The following is a 16,755-nucleotide window of genomic DNA, read 5'->3' as shown; positions in this document are numbered from 1 at the left end:
ATCATTAGTATTATTATAATTAAAACTAATATTAGTAACACCTAATTATTTTGATTACTATTATTATCACTATTATGAACGCGATATAAAAGACGACTAAGAGCTATTAACAAATTGATTAGGAAATAATGAGTATAAGTATCATGATGAAATTAAAATATTGAAAGGTATTGATTTAGATAAAAATATCGTTTTCATTAATTTTATCATTATTATTACTAAAAGTATTATTAATATTAAAACTATCATTTTTACAAAAATTATTATTGTTAATATAAAATATCATTATTATTATCATTTTAGTAATATTATTAATAAAAAATTATCATTTTATCATAATATCATTTTTAATAAAAATATCGTTATTATTATTAGTAGAATAATAATAATTATTATTACAAAATAATACAACTTTTATTTACTATTATCATTATCGATATTATTTTATCAAATAAATATGTGATACAAACATATTTTACTACGTGTAATATAATTACATTAACAATATCTATCATATTATTTTTTATGATATTAAATGAACTTTATAAATTTTATTACGTAAGATATATAAAAGTATATTTTTATTATATAAATTTTAATATAAAATTTTATTTATTAATAAATGGATTATATTATTTACTCTAATAAAATCTGTTAAAAATATTTAAAAATATAAAACGACTATATTTAAACTATATAATAATCATGTATAAATTTTGAAAATCATTTTGAGTCAAATTGACTTTTGTTGACTTTTGTATAGTAATCTCGAGCATTAGGATTGTGATACACTACGACTTGACCTAAATTGTTAGACAGATATTGACCAACATATAAATATATATAATTAATATAGGTTCGTGAATCCGAGGCCAACCTTGCACTTGTTCAATGACGTCATATGTATTTTTACTACAAAATACAGTATAGTGAGTTTCATTTGCTCCCTTTTAAAATGCTTTTGCAATATATATTTTTGGGACTGAGAATACATGCGCTGCTTTTAAAAATGTTTTACGAAATAGACACAAGTAATCGAAACTACATTCTATGGTTGGATTATCGAATCGAATATGCCCATTTTAGTCTGGTAATCTAAGAATTAGGGAACAGACACCCTAATTGACGCGAATCCTAAAGATAGATCTATCGGGCCCAACAAGCTCCATCCAAAGTACCGGATGCTTTAGTACTTCGAATTTATCATATCCGAAGGGAGTCCCAGAATGATGGGGATATTCTATATGCATCTTGTTAAGGTCGATTACCAAGTGTTCAATCCATATGAATGATTTTTGTCTCTATGTATGGGACGTATATTTATGAGAAAATGGAAATAGAAATCTTGTGGTCTATTAAAATAATGGAAATGATTGTTATGATAAACTAATGAACTCACCAACCTTTTGGTTGACACTTGAAAGCATGTTTATTCTCAAGTATTAAAGAAAACTTCCGCTGTACATTTGCTCATTTTAGAGATATTACTTGGAGTCACTCATGGCATATTTCAAAAGATGTTGCATTCAAGTCGTTGATTTCAATAATGATTATTATTAAGTAAATGACAGATTAGGTCATTTATAGTTTGGACTTTGGATATTATGAAATGGATGCATGCCTGTCATCTTTCGATGTAATGAAAGTTGTCTTTTAAAAACGAATGCAATGTTTGTAAAATGTATCATATAGTGGTCAAATACCTCGCAATGTAACCATATGTTATTGTATTCGTCCTTATGGATTTGGACGGGTCGCTTCATGTGGTATCAGAGCGGTGGTCTTAGCGAACCAGGTCTTGCGTTAGTGTGTCTAACTGATAGTTGTTAAGATGCATTAGTGAGTCTGGACTTCGACCGTGTCTGCATGTCAAAAAGTTTTTCTTATCATTTCTTGTCGAAAATTACTTGCTTATCATTCTTAGTCTAGACACATCTTACTGCATTGATTGCATGAATAGTGTATAGACAAAATTCATATCTTAGCGTATCTGCTAATTCATATCTTAGCGTATCTGTTACTGTAAACTTTGTCTGACATATTCCAAATTTCCTTCGTAATCTACGAAATATTTTACTCTATATATATAGATATTCTGTGTAATTAGAATATCATCCGATAGCCGAAAATCTTTTCATATCGAAAAATCCTTTATTTAATCGTACGAAATGAAATTCGTCATTAGTTCAAGTCCCTCGGATTCCGAAATGGAATCCCACTCCAGCTACGAAAGCAGTGTGACCGGAATGGACCAACCAATCAGTCATCATCTATTCTGGATGAATTGGGGATGGGTTCTGAAATGTCCCGTTCTTATTGATTAAAAACGTTCCATATTAATTGATTTCGTTGCGAGGTTTTGACCTCTATATGAGACGTTTTTCAAAGACTGCATTCATTTTTAAAACAAACCATAACCTTTATTTCATAGATAAAGGTTTTAAAAAGCTTTACGTAGATTATCAAATAATGATAATCTAAAATATCCTGTTTACACACGACCATTACATAATGGTTTACAATACAAATATGTTACAACAAAATAAGTTTCTTGAATGCAGTTTTTACACAATATCATACAAGCATGGACTCCAAATCTCGTCCTTATTTAACTATGCGACAGCGGAAGCTCTTAATAATCACCTGAGAATAAACATGCTTAAAACGTCAACAAAAATGTTGGTGAGTTATAGGTTTAACCTATATATATCAAATCATAATAAAAGACCACAAGATTTCATACTTCAATACACATCCCATACATAGAGATAAAAATCATTCATATGGTGAACACCTGGTAACCGACATTAACAAGATGCATATATAAGAATATCCCCATCATTCCGGGACACCCTTCGGATATGATATAAATTTCGAAGTACTAAAGCATCCGGTACTTTGGATGGGGCTTGTTGGGCCCGATAGATCTATCTTTAGGATTCGCGTTAATTAGGGTGTCTGTTCCCTAATTCTTAGATTACCAGACTTAATAAAAAGGGGCATATTCGATTTCGATAATTCAACCATATAATGTAGTTTTGATTTACTCGTGTCTATTTCGTAAAACAGTTATAAAACCTGCATGTATTCTCATCCCAAAAATATTAGATTTTAAAAGTGGGACTATAACTCACTTTCACAGATTTTTACTTCGTCGGGAAGTAAGACTTGGCCACTGGTTGATTCACGAACCTATAACAATATATACATATATATCAAAGTATGTTCAAAATATATTTACAACACTTTTAATATATTTTGATGTTTTAAGTTTATTAAGTCAGCTGTCCTCGTTAGTAACCTACAACTAGTTGTCCACAGTTAGATGTACAGAAATAAATCGATAAATATTATCTTGAATCAATCCACGACCCAGTGTATACGTATCTCAGTATTGATCACAACTCAAACTATATATATTTTGGAATCAACCTCAACCCTGTATAGCTAACTCCAACATTCACATATAGAGTGTCTATGGTTGTTCCGAAATATATATAGATGTGTCGACATGATAGGTCGAAACATTGTATACGTGTCTATGGTATCTCAAGATTACATAATATACAATACAAGTTGATTAAGTTATGGTTGGAATAGATTTGTTACCAATTTTTACGTAGCTAAAATGAGAAAAATTATCCAATCTTGTTTTACCCATAACTTCTTCATTTTAAATCCGTTTTGAGTGAATCAAATTGCTATGGTTTCATATTGAACTCTATTTTATGAATCTAAACAGAAAAGTATAGGTTTATAGTCGAAAAAAATAAGTTACAAGTCGTTTTTGTAAAGGTAGTCATTTCAGTCGAAAGAACGACGTCTAGATGACCATTTTAGAAAACATACTTCCACTTTGAGTTTAACTATAATTTTTGGATATAGTTTCATGTTCATAATAAAAATCATTTTCTCTGAATAATAACTTTTAAATCAAAGTTTATCATAGTTTTTAATTAACTAACCCAAAACAGCCCGCGGTGTTACTACGACGGTGTAAATCCGGTTTTACGGTGTTTTTCGTGTTTCCAGGTTTTAAATCATTAAGTTAGCATATCATATAGATATAGAACATGTGTTTAGTTGATTTTAAAAGTCAAGTTAGAAGGATTAACTTTTGTTTGCGAACAAGTTTAGAATTAACTAAACTATATTCTAGTGATTACAAGTTTAAACCTTCGAATAAGATAGCTTTATATGTATGAATCGAATGATGTTATGAACATCATTACTACCTTAAGTTCCTTGGATAAACCTACTGGAAAAGAGAAAAATGGATCTAGCTTCAATGGATCCTTGGATGGCTCGAAGTTCTTGAAGCAGAATCATGACACGAAAACAAGTTCAAGTAAGATCATCACTTGAAATAAGATTGTTATAGTTATAGAAATTGAACCAAAGTTTGAATATGATTATTACCTTGTATTAGAATGATAACCTACTGTAAGAAACAAAGATTTCTTGAGGTTGGATGATCACCTTACAAGATTGGAAGTGAGCTAGCAAACTTGAAAGTATTCTTGATTTTATGAAACTAGAACTTTTGGAATTTATGAAGAACACTTAGAACTTGAAGATAGAACTTGAGAGAGATCAATTAGATGAAGAAAATTGAAGAATGAAAGTGTTTGTAGGTGTTTTTGGTCGTTGGTGTATGGATTAGATATAAAGGATATGTAATTTTGTTTTCATGTAAATAAGTCATGAATGATTACTCATATTTTTGTAATTTTATGAGATATTTCATGCTAGTTGCCAAATGATGGTTCCCACATGTGTTAGGTAACTCACATGGGCTGCTAAGAGCTGATAATTGGAGTGTATATACCAATAGTACATACATCTAAAAGCTGTGTATTGTACGAGTACGAATACGGGTGCATACGAGTAGAATTGTTGATGAAACTGAACGAGGATGTAATTGTAAGCATTTTTGTTAAGTAGAAGTATTTTGATAAGTATATTGAAGTCTTTCAAAAGTGTATAAATACATATTAAAACACTACATGTATATACATTTTAACTGAGTCGTTAAGTCATCGTTAGTCGTTACATGTAAGTGTTGTTTTGAAACCTTTAGGTTAACGATCTTGTTAAATGTTGTTAACCCAATGTTTATAATATCAAATGAGATTTTAAATTATTATATTATCATGATATTATCATGTATGAATATCTCTTAATATTATATATATACATTAAATATCTTTACAACGATAATCGTTACATATATGTCTCGTTTAAAAATCATTAAGTTAGTAGTCTTGTTTTTACATATGTAGTTCATTGTTAATATACTTAATGATATGTTTACTTATCATAGTAACATGTTAACTATATATATATCCATATATATGTCATCATATAGTTTTTACAAGTTTTAACGTTCGTGAATCACCGGTCAACTTGGGTGGTCAATTGTCTATATGAAACATATTTCAATTAATCAAGTCTTAACAAGTTTGATTGCTTAACATGTTGGAAACATTTAATCATGTAAATATCAATCTCAATTAATATATATAAACATGGAAAAGTTCGGGTCACTACAGTACCTACCCGTTAAATAAATTTCGTCCCGAAATTTTAAGCTGTTGAAGGTGTTGACGAATCTTCTAGAAATAGATGCGGGTATTTCTTCTTCATCTGATCTTCACGCTCCTAGGTGAACTCGGGTCCTCTACGAGCATTCCATCGAACCTTAACAATTGGTATCTTGTTTTGCTTAAGTCTTTTAACCTCACGATCCATTATTTCGACGGGTTCTTCGATGAATTGAAGTTTTTCGTTGATTTGGATTTCATCTAATGGAATAGTGAGATCTTCTTTAGCAAAACATTTCTTCAAATTCGAGACGTGGAAAGTGTTATGTACAGCCGCGAGTTGTTGAGGTAACTCAAGTCGGTAAGCTACTGGTCCGACACGATCAATAATCTTGAATGGTCCAATATACCTTGGATTTAATTTCCCTCGTTTACCAAATCGAACAACGCCTTTCCAAGGTGCAACTTTAAGCATGACCATCTCTCCAATTTCAAATTCTATATCTTTTCTTTTAATGTCAGCGTAGCTCTTTTGTCGACTTTGGGCGGTTTTCAACCGTTGTTGAATTTGGATGATCTTCTCGGTAGTTTCTTGTATAATCTCCGGACCCGTAATCTGTCTATCCCCCACTTCACTCCAACAAATCGGAGACCTGCACTTTCTACCATAAAGTGCTTCAAACGGCGCCATCTCAATGCTTGAATGGTAGCTGTTGTTGTAGGAAAATTCTGCTAACGGTAGATGTCGATCCCAACTGTTTCCGAAATCAATAACACATGCTCGTAGCATGTCTTCAAGCGTTTGTATCGTCCTTTCGCTCTGCCCATCAGTTTGTGGATGATAGGCAATACTCATGTCTAGACGAGTTCCTAATGCTTGCTGTAATGTCTGCCAGAATCTTGAAATAAATCTGCCATCCCTATCAGAGATAATAGAGATTGGTATTCCATGTCTGGAGACGACTTCCTTCAAATACAGTCGTGCTAACTTCTCCATCTTGTCATCTTCTCTTATTGGTAGGAAGTGTGCTGATTTGGTGAGACGATCAACTATTACCCAAATAGTATCAAAACCACTTGCAGTCCTTGGCAATTTAGTGATGAAATCCATGGTAATGTTTTCCCATTTCCATTCCGGGATTTCGGGTTGTTGAAGTAGACCTGATGGTTTCTGATGCTCAGCTTTGACCTTAGAACACGTCAAACATTCTCCTACGTATTTAGCAACATCGGCTTTCATACCCGGCCACCAAAAATGTTTCTTGAGATCCTTGTACATCTTCCCCGTTCCAGGATGTATTGAGTATCTGGTTTTATGAGCTTCTCTAAATACCATTTCTCTCATATCTCCAAATTTTGGTACCCAAATCCTTTCAGCCCTATACCGGGTTCCGTCTTCTCGAATATTAAGATGCTTCTCCGATCCTTTGGGTATTTCATCCTTTAAATTTCCCTCTTTTAAAACTCCTTGTTGCGCCTCCTTTATTTGAGTAGTAAGGTTATTATGAATCATTATATTCATAGATTTTACTCGAATGGGTTCTCTGTCCTTCCTGCTCAAGGCATCGGCTACCACATTTGCCTTCCCCGGGTGGTAACGAATCTCAAAGTCGTAATCATTCAATAATTCAATCCACCTACGCTGCCTCATATTCAGTTGTTTCTGATTAAATATGTGTTGAAGACTTTTGTGGTCGGTATATATAATACTTTTGACCCCATATAAGTAGTGCCTCCAAGTCTTTAATGCAAAAACAACTGCGCCTAATTCCAAATCATGCGTCGTATAATTTTGTTCGTGAATCTTCAATTGTCTAGCCGCATAAGCAATCACCTTCGTTCGTTGCATTAATACACAACTGAGACCTTGCTTTGATGCATCACAATAAATCACAAAATCATCATTCCCTTCAGGCAATGACAATATAGGTGCCGTAGTTAGCTTTTTCTTCAATAACTGAAACGCTTTCTCTTGTTCATCATTCCATTCAAATTTCTTCCCTTTATGCGTTAATGCAGTCAAGGGTTTTGCTATTCTGGAAAAGTCTTGGATGAACCTTCTGTAGTAACCAGCTAGTCCTAAAAACTGGCGTATGTGTTTCGGAGTTTTCGGGGTTTCCCACTTTTCAACAGTTTCTATCTTTGCCGGATCCACCTTAATACCTTCTTTGTTCACTATGTGACCGAGGAATTGAACTTCTTCCAACCAAAATGCACACTTTGAAAACTTAGCGTACAATTCTTCCTTCCTCAATACTTCTAACACCTTTCTCAAATGTTCACCGTGTTCTTGGTCATTCTTTGAGTAAATAAGTATGTCATCAATGAAAACAATGACAAACTTGTCAAGGTATGGTCCACACACTCGGTTCATAAGGTCCATGAACACAGCTGGTGCATTAGTTAAACCAAACGGCATGACCATAAACTCGTAATGACCGTAACGTGTTCTGAAAGCAGTCTTTGGAATATCATCTTCTTTCACCCGCATTTGATGATACCCAGAACGTAAGTCAATCTTTGAATAAATAGACGAGCCTTGTAGTTGATCAAATAAGTCGTCGATTCTCGGTAGTGGGTAGCGGTTCTTGATGGTAAGTTTGTTCAACTCTCGGTAGTCGATACACAACCTGAATGTACCATCTTTCTTCTTGACAAACAAAACAGGTGCTCCCCACGGTGATGTGCTTAGTCGAATGAAACCACGCTCTAAAATTTCTTGTAATTGGCTTTGCAGTTCTTTCATCTCGCTGGGTGCGAGTCTGTAAGGAGTACGAGCTATTGGTGCAGCTCCTGGTACAAGATCTATTTGAAATTCAACGGATCGATGTGGGGGTAATCCCGGTAATTCTTTCGGAAATACATCGGGAAATTCTTTTGCAATGGGAACATCATTGATGCTCTTTTCTTCAGTTTGTACTTTCTCGACGTGTGCTAGAACAGCATAGCAACCTTTTCTTATTAGTTTTTGTGCCTTCAAATTACTAATAAGATGTAGCTTCGTGTTGCCCTTTTCTCCGTACACCATTAAGGGTTTTCCTTTTTCTCGTATAATGCGAATTGCATTTTTGTAACAAACGATCTCTGCTTTCACTTCTTTCAACCAGTCCATACCGATTATCACATCAAAACTCCCTAACTCTACTGGTATCAAATCAATCTTAAATGTTTCGCTAACCAGTGTAATTTCTCGATTCCGACATATATTATCTGCTGAAATTAATTTACCATTTGCTAATTCGAGTAAAAATTTACTATCCAAAGGCGTCAATGGACAACTTAATTTAGCACAAAAATCTCTACTCAAATAGCTTCTATCCGCACCCGAATCAAATAAAACGTAAGCAGATTTATTGTCAATAAGAAACGTACCCGTAACAAGCTCCGGGTCTTCCTGTGCCTCTGCCGCATTAATATTGAAAACTCTTCCGCGGCCTTGTCCATTCGTGTTCTCCTGGTTCGGGCAATTTCTAATAATGTGGCCCGGTTTTCCACATTTATAACAAACTACATTGGCATAACTTGCTCCGACACTACTTGCTCCGCCATTACTCGTTCCGACACCATTTGTTCCTTTCGTTCTATTAACACCTGGTCCATAGACCTCACACTTCGCCGTGCTATGACCATTTCTTTTACACTTGTTGCAAAATTTGGTGCAGAACCCCGAGTGATTCTTTTCACACCTTTGGCATAGCTGCTTCTGATTGTTGTTGTTGTTACGGTTATTATTGTTTTTGGGATGATTGTTGTAGTTGCTGTTGTTGTTGTTGTTGTTGTTGTTGGGCCGTTTGTTGTAGTTGCGATTGATGTTGCGATTGTTGGGATAATTGTTGCGATTATTGTTGTAATTGCTGTTGTTGTTGTATTGGTGATTCTTATCACCGTTTTCCTCCCACTTTCTTTTGACTTGCTTCACATTGGCCTCTTCAGCAGTCTGTTCTTTAATTCTTACTTCAATCTGGTTCACTAGTTTGTGAGCCATTCTACATGCCTGTTGTATGGAGGCGGGCTCGTGTGAACTTATATCTTCTTGGATTCTTTCCGGTAATCCTTTCACAAACGCGTCGATCTTCTCTTCCTCATCTTCGAATGCTCCCGGACACAATAGGCACAATTCTATGAATCGTCTTTCGTACGTGGTAATATCAAATCCTTGGGTTCGTAACCCTCTAAGTTCTGTCTTGAGCTTATTGACCTCGGTTCTGGGACGGTACTTCTCGTTCATCAAGTGCTTGAATGCTGACCACGGTAGTGCGTACGCATCGTCTTGTCCCACTTGCTCTAGATAGGTATTCCACCATGTTAACGCAGAACCTGTGAAGGTATGCGTAGCGTACTTCACTTTGTCCTCTTCAGTACACTTACTTATGGCAAACACCGATTCGACCTTCTCGGTTCACCGTTTCAATCCGATCGGTCCTTCGGTTCCATCTAATTCCAAAGGTTTGCAGGCAGTGAATTCTTTGTAGGTGCATCCTACACGATTTCCTGTACTGCTAGATCCAAGGTTATTGTTGGTATGTAGCGTAGCCTGTACTGCGGCTATGTTTGAAGATAGAAAAGTACGGAATTCCTCTTCATTCATATTCACGGTGTGTCGAGTAGTCGGTGCCATTTCCTTCAAAATAGTCAAATGGAACAAGTTAATCATACAGAATATTAAGAGTAGTTAATAGTATTTCGTAGCATAATATGAACTCATTTATAAAAGCTTTTTCTTCATATTAGCGTTTTATAAGTTTAAATTCGGGTAGTACCTACCCGTTAAGTTCATACTTAGTAGCTAATATACAATTCAACTACTACAATTCTATATGAAAAACTGATTATAATAATATTTCGCGTTCAAACTTTTATACAATATTTTACAAACTTACAATACCGCTTATTTTACATAAAGCATGAAATATAGCACACAATAACTTTGATACAAGATAGTTGTGAAGATAATTCTAGCTAGTACACAAGTCGTTCAGCAAAGGCAATAAAGACACGTAATTCATACGTCCAGAAACAAGTCATGCATTCTGGTTTTACTAGGACTACTTCCCATCCTTGGTCTTGTGCAACATAATCGTTATGGCCGTTGATAAGACAGCGTGTTGTAACGTCGTCAAAGGGACGAGGGTTACGTAATGTCCAACAGTCCCGTAATAATCTAAAAACCTCATTTCTTACCCCAATTACCGACTCCGTCACTTGTGGAAACGTTTTGTTTAATAGTTGTAGCCCGATGTTCTTGTTCTCACTTTGGTGAGAAGCGAACATTACTAATCCGTAAGCATAACATGCTTCTTTATGTTGCATGCTAGCCGCTTTTTCTAAATCACGAAGTCCAATATTCGGATATATTGAGTCAAAATAATTTCTTAACCCGTTGCGTAAAATAGCATTTGGGTTCCCCGCAATATATGCGTCAAAGTAAACACATCGTAACTTATGGGTTTCCCAATGTGATATCCCCCATCTTTCAAACGAAAGTCTCTTATAAACCAAGACATTCTTGGAACGTTCTTCGAATGTCTTACAAACTGATCTAGCCTTAAATAGTTGTGCCGAGGAATTCTGGCCGACTCTAGACAAGATTTCATCAATCATGTCTCCGGGTAGGTCTCTTAAAATATTGGGTTGTCTATCCATTTTGTGTATTTAAACTGTAAAATAGACAAGAGTTAGATTCATAAAAAAATACTTATTAATACAAGCAATTTTTACATATATCATAAAGCATAAGAACACTATATTACATATATTACACCACACGAATACAACTATCTTATTCCGACTCGCTCGTTTCTTCTTCTTCGGTTTTGGTTCGTTTTGCCAAGTTTCTAGGGATATATGATGTTCCCCTAATACGAGCCGTCGTTGTCCACATTGGTTTAGAAAAACCTGGTGGTTTAGAGGTTCCCGGGTCATTGTTACAACTTAAGAACTTCGGGGGTTGACGATACATATAAAGTTCATCGGGGTTGGAATTAGATTTCTCTATTTTTATGCCCTTTCCCTTATTATTTTCTTTTGCCTTTTTAAATTCAGTTGGGGTAATTTCTATAACATCATTGGAATTCTCGTCGGAATCCGATTCATCGGAGAATTGGTAATCCTCCCAATATTTTGCTTCCTTGGCGGAAACACCATTGACCATAATTAACCTTGGTCGGTTGGTTAAGGATTCTCTTTTACTTAACCGTTTTATTATTTCCCCCACCGGTTCCGATTCTTCTTCCGGTTCCGATTCTTCGTCCGGTTCCGATTCTTCTTCCGGTTCCGACTCTTCTTCCGGTTCCTCTTCGGGAACTTGTGAATCAGTCCATGAATCATTCCAATTTACATTTGACTCTTCATTATTATTAGGTGAGTCAATGGGACTTGTTCTAGAGGTAGACATCTATCACATAATATCAAACACGTTAAGAGATTAATATATCACATAATATTCATATGTTAAAAATATATAGTTTCCAAAAAAAATGTTAAGCAATCATTTTTAAAGAAAACACGGTCGAAGTCCAGAATCACTAATGCATCCTAACAAACTCGATAAGACACACTAATGCAAATTTTCTGGTTCTCTAAGACCAACGCTCTGATACCAACTGAAATGTCCCGTTCTTATTGATTAAAAACGTTCCATATTAATTGATTTCGTTGCGAGGTTTTGACCTCTATATGAGACGTTTTTCAAAGACTGCATTCATTTTTAAAACAAACCATAACCTTTATTTCATAGATAAAGGTTTTAAAAAGCTTTACGTAGATTATCAAATAATGATAATCTAAAATATCCTGTTTACACACGACCATTACATAATGGTTTACAATACAAATATGTTACAACAAAATAAGTTTCTTGAATGCAGTTTTTACACAATATCATACAAGCATGGACTCCAAATCTCGTCCTTATTTAACTATGCGACAGCGGAAGCTCTTAATAATCACCTGAGAATAAACATGCTTAAAACGTCAACAAAAATGTTGGTGAGTTATAGGTTTAACCTATATATATCAAATCATAATAATAGACCACAAGATTTCATACTTCAATACACATCCCATACATAGAGATAAAAATCATTCATATGGTGAACACCTGGTAACCGACATTAACAAGATGCATATATAAGAATATCCCCATCATGGACACCCTTCGGATATGATATAAAATTCGAAGTACTAAAGCATCCGGTACTTTGGATGGGGCTTGTTGGGCCCGATAGATCTATCTTTAGGATTCGCGTCAATTAGGGTGTCTGTTCCCTAATTCTTAGATTACCAGACTTAATAAAAAGGGGCATATTCGATTTCGATAATTCAACCATATAATGTAGTTTTGATTTACTCGTGTCTATTTCGTAAAACAGTTATAAAACCTGCATGTATTCTCATCCCAAAAATATTAGATTTTAAAAGTGGGACTATAACTCACTTTCACAGATTTTTACTTCGTCGGGAAGTAAGACTTGGCCACTGGTTGATTCACGAACCTATAACAATATATACATATATATCAAAGTATGTTCAAAATATATTTACAACACTTTTAATATATTTTGATGTTTTAAGTTTATTAAGTCAGCTGTCCTCGTTAGTAACCTACAACTAGTTGTCCACAGTTAGATGTACAGAAATAAATCGATAAATATTATCTTGAATCAATCCACGACCCAGTGTATACGTATCTCAGTATTGATCACAACTCAAACTATATATATTTTGGAATCAACCTCAACCCTGTATAGCTAACTCCAACATTCACATATAGAGTGTCTATGGTTGTTCCGAAATATATATAGATGTGTCGACATGATAGGTCGAAACATTGTATACGTGTCTATGGTATCTCAAGATTACATAATATACAATACAAGTTGATTAAGTTATGGTTGGAATAGATTTGTTACCAATTTTTACGTAGCTAAAATGAGAAAAATTATCCAATCTTGTTTTACCCATAACTTCTTCATTTTAAATCCGTTTTGAGTGAATCAAATTGCTATGGTTTCATATTGAACTCTATTTTATGAATCTAAACAGAAAAGTATAGGTTTATAGTCGAAAAAAATAAGTTACAAGTCGTTTTTGTAAAGGTAGTCATTTCAGTCGAAAGAACGACGTCTAGATGACCATTTTAGAAAACATACTTCCACTTTGAGTTTAACCATAATTTTTGGATATAGTTTCATGTTCATAATAAAAATCATTTTCTCTGAATAATAACTTTTAAATCAAAGTTTATCATAGTTTTTAATTAACTAACCCAAAACAGCCCGCGGTGTTACTACGACGGCGTAAATCCGGTTTTACGGTGTTTTTCGTGTTTCCAGGTTTTAAATCATTAAGTTAGCATATCATATAGATATAGAACATGTGTTTAGTTGATTTTAAAAGTCAAGTTAGAAGGATTAACTTTTGTTTGCGAACAAGTTTAGAATTAACTAAACTATGTTCTAGTGATTACAAGTTTAAACCTTCGAATAAGATAGCTTTATATGTATGAATCGAATGATGTTATGAACATCATTACTACCTTAAGTTCCTTGGATAAACCTACTGGAAAAGAGAAAAATGGATCTAGCTTCAATGGATCCTTGGATGGCTCGAAGTTCTTGAAGCAGAATCATGACACGAAAACAAGTTCAAGTAAGATCATCACTTGAAATAAGATTGTTATAGTTATAGAAATTGAACCAAAGTTTGAATATGATTATTACCTTGTATTAGAATGATAACCTACTGTAAGAAACAAAGATTTCTTGAGGTTGGATGATCACCTTACAAGATTGGAAGTGAGCTAGCAAACTTGAAAGTATTCTTGATTTTATGAAACTAGAACTTTTGGAATTTATGAAGAACACTTAGAACTTGAAGATAGAACTTGAGAGAGATCAATTAGATGAAGAAAATTGAAGAATTAAAGTGTTTGTAGGTGTTTTTGGTCGTTGGTGTATGGATTAGATATAAAGGATATGTAATTTTGTTTTCATGTAAATAAGTCATGAATGATTACTCATATTTTTGTAATTTTATGAGATATTTCATGCTAGTTGCCAAATGATGGTTCCCACATGTGTTAGGTGACTCACATGGGCTGCTAAGAGCTGATCATTGGAGTGTATATACCAATAGTACATACATCTAAAAGCTGTGTATTGTACGAGTACGAATACGGGTGCATACGAGTAGAATTGTTGATGAAACTGAACGAGGATGTAATTGTAAGCATTTTTGTTAAGTAGAAGTATTTTGATAAGTGTATTGAAGTCTTTCAAAAGTGTATAAATACATATTAAAACACTACATGTATATACATTTTAACTGAGTCGTTAAGTCATCGTTAGTCGTTACATGTAAGTGTTGTTTTGAAACCTTTAGGTTAACGATCTTGTTAAATGTTGTTAACCCAATGTTTATAATATCAAATGAGATTTTAAATTATTATATTATCATGATATTATCATGTATGAATATCTCTTAATATGATATATATACATTAAATATCTTTACAACGATAATCGTTACATATATGTCTCGTTTAAAAATCATTAAGTTAGTAGTCTTGTTTTTACATATGTAGTTCATTGTTAATATACTTAATGATATGTTTACTTATCATAGTAACATGTTAACTATATATATATCCATATATATGTCATCATATAGTTTTTACAAGTTTTAACGTTCGTGAATCACCGGTCAACTTGGGTGGTCAATTGTCTATATGAAACATATTTCAATTAATCAAGTCTTAACAAGTTTGATTGCTTAACATGTTGGAAACATTTAATCATGTAAATATCAATCTCAATTAATATATATAAACATGGAAAAGTTCGGGTCACTACAGGTTCGTAGCCTCCTCAATCATTGGAGACAAGAAGAAGGTGATCCCTTCCATCCACCACATTGCCCTCTTGGCGAAGAACCTGAAGCACTTACCGACGAACTTGTCCGAAACACCATTTTCTCTCTCATTTACAGAGTATCTCGTCACGACTATATACTATACCAAATTCTAGATCTCATTTATCCCCTAGTCCGCACCAATAATCACCCCAGTGTAATAGAAGAAGTCAACGAGCTTCGCGCTCGGGTAGTGTATTTGGAGAATATGGTGCAAAGGTTACAAACATCAGCACCAGCACCAGCACCAGCACCAGCAGCATAACCAGTACCACCATCAGCAACACCAACATCACCATCACCACCACCAACAGTAACATCCGCATCCCACACCTCAACCTCACAATCTGTACCTCGAACATCAACGTCATATGTACCGTAGATAACAAGGAGTACCAACAACAATAACCGATGAAGTATTTATTCATAACTTCATTGGATAAACTTTCTGCGGCGATTATGTAATCTCCAAAGTCTTAGAGATTATATGTTCTAGCCTTAACCATAAATCAGATGTGTGGACTATAAAAGGAAGAGTAAAAACCCTGACAAGGATAGTGCACGAATTACAAGCTATACTTGTTTTACCAGCAGCATCAACAGTACCGTCAGCATCATCGACACCGTCAGTACCGCCAGCATCACCATCAGTATTACCAACGCCAGCAACATCAATAACACTACAAACTCCACCAGTTACATAACCACCAACGATATCGACCACACCATCACCAATAGATATATTGAAATAACGAGTTATGAAGTATTAACTCAATTCCACTGAAGGATTTATATGTATATCTTATATATATAAATTTTTAAACCATAATAAATCTTTTCGTACTAAGCTATTATGTGTGAATCTTAACTACTCGGTTAATTCATATTACTAATATGCAATAATGTACGTCCTTCATCCGCAATTTCACCATCGTTAACTACAATCTCTGTCTCAATTCAATAAATTCTAATTCATAATAAATCAAGTGTATTATTCAAATATATGCTTGATTTTACATTTTCATCATCAGTGTACTTGAAACTTTTCAGATAACATTATTCGTACCTTGCGAAGTTCACAAGAGTTCCACCAACACCAACATCATGCATCAACAAATAACGAAGTATTAAATCATAATTTCAATTTCATTGAATAAATACTCCGTAAAAGTTATGTAATTTCTAAAGTCTTTAAGGATTATTCAATTCTAGTTTCAACCGTAAATCAAATGAGCTTAATATTAACTCATTACATCTATGTTACATCTGAAGAAATATACACATATATATTTTCATAAAGACT

This window comes from Rutidosis leptorrhynchoides, chromosome 5 (genome assembly GCF_046630445.1).
Source record: "Rutidosis leptorrhynchoides isolate AG116_Rl617_1_P2 chromosome 5, CSIRO_AGI_Rlap_v1, whole genome shotgun sequence".
Classification (NCBI taxonomy): domain Eukaryota; kingdom Viridiplantae; phylum Streptophyta; class Magnoliopsida; order Asterales; family Asteraceae; genus Rutidosis; species Rutidosis leptorrhynchoides.
The sequence above is the reverse complement of the archived record's forward strand: the minus strand, read 5'-3'. Positions refer to the sequence as shown.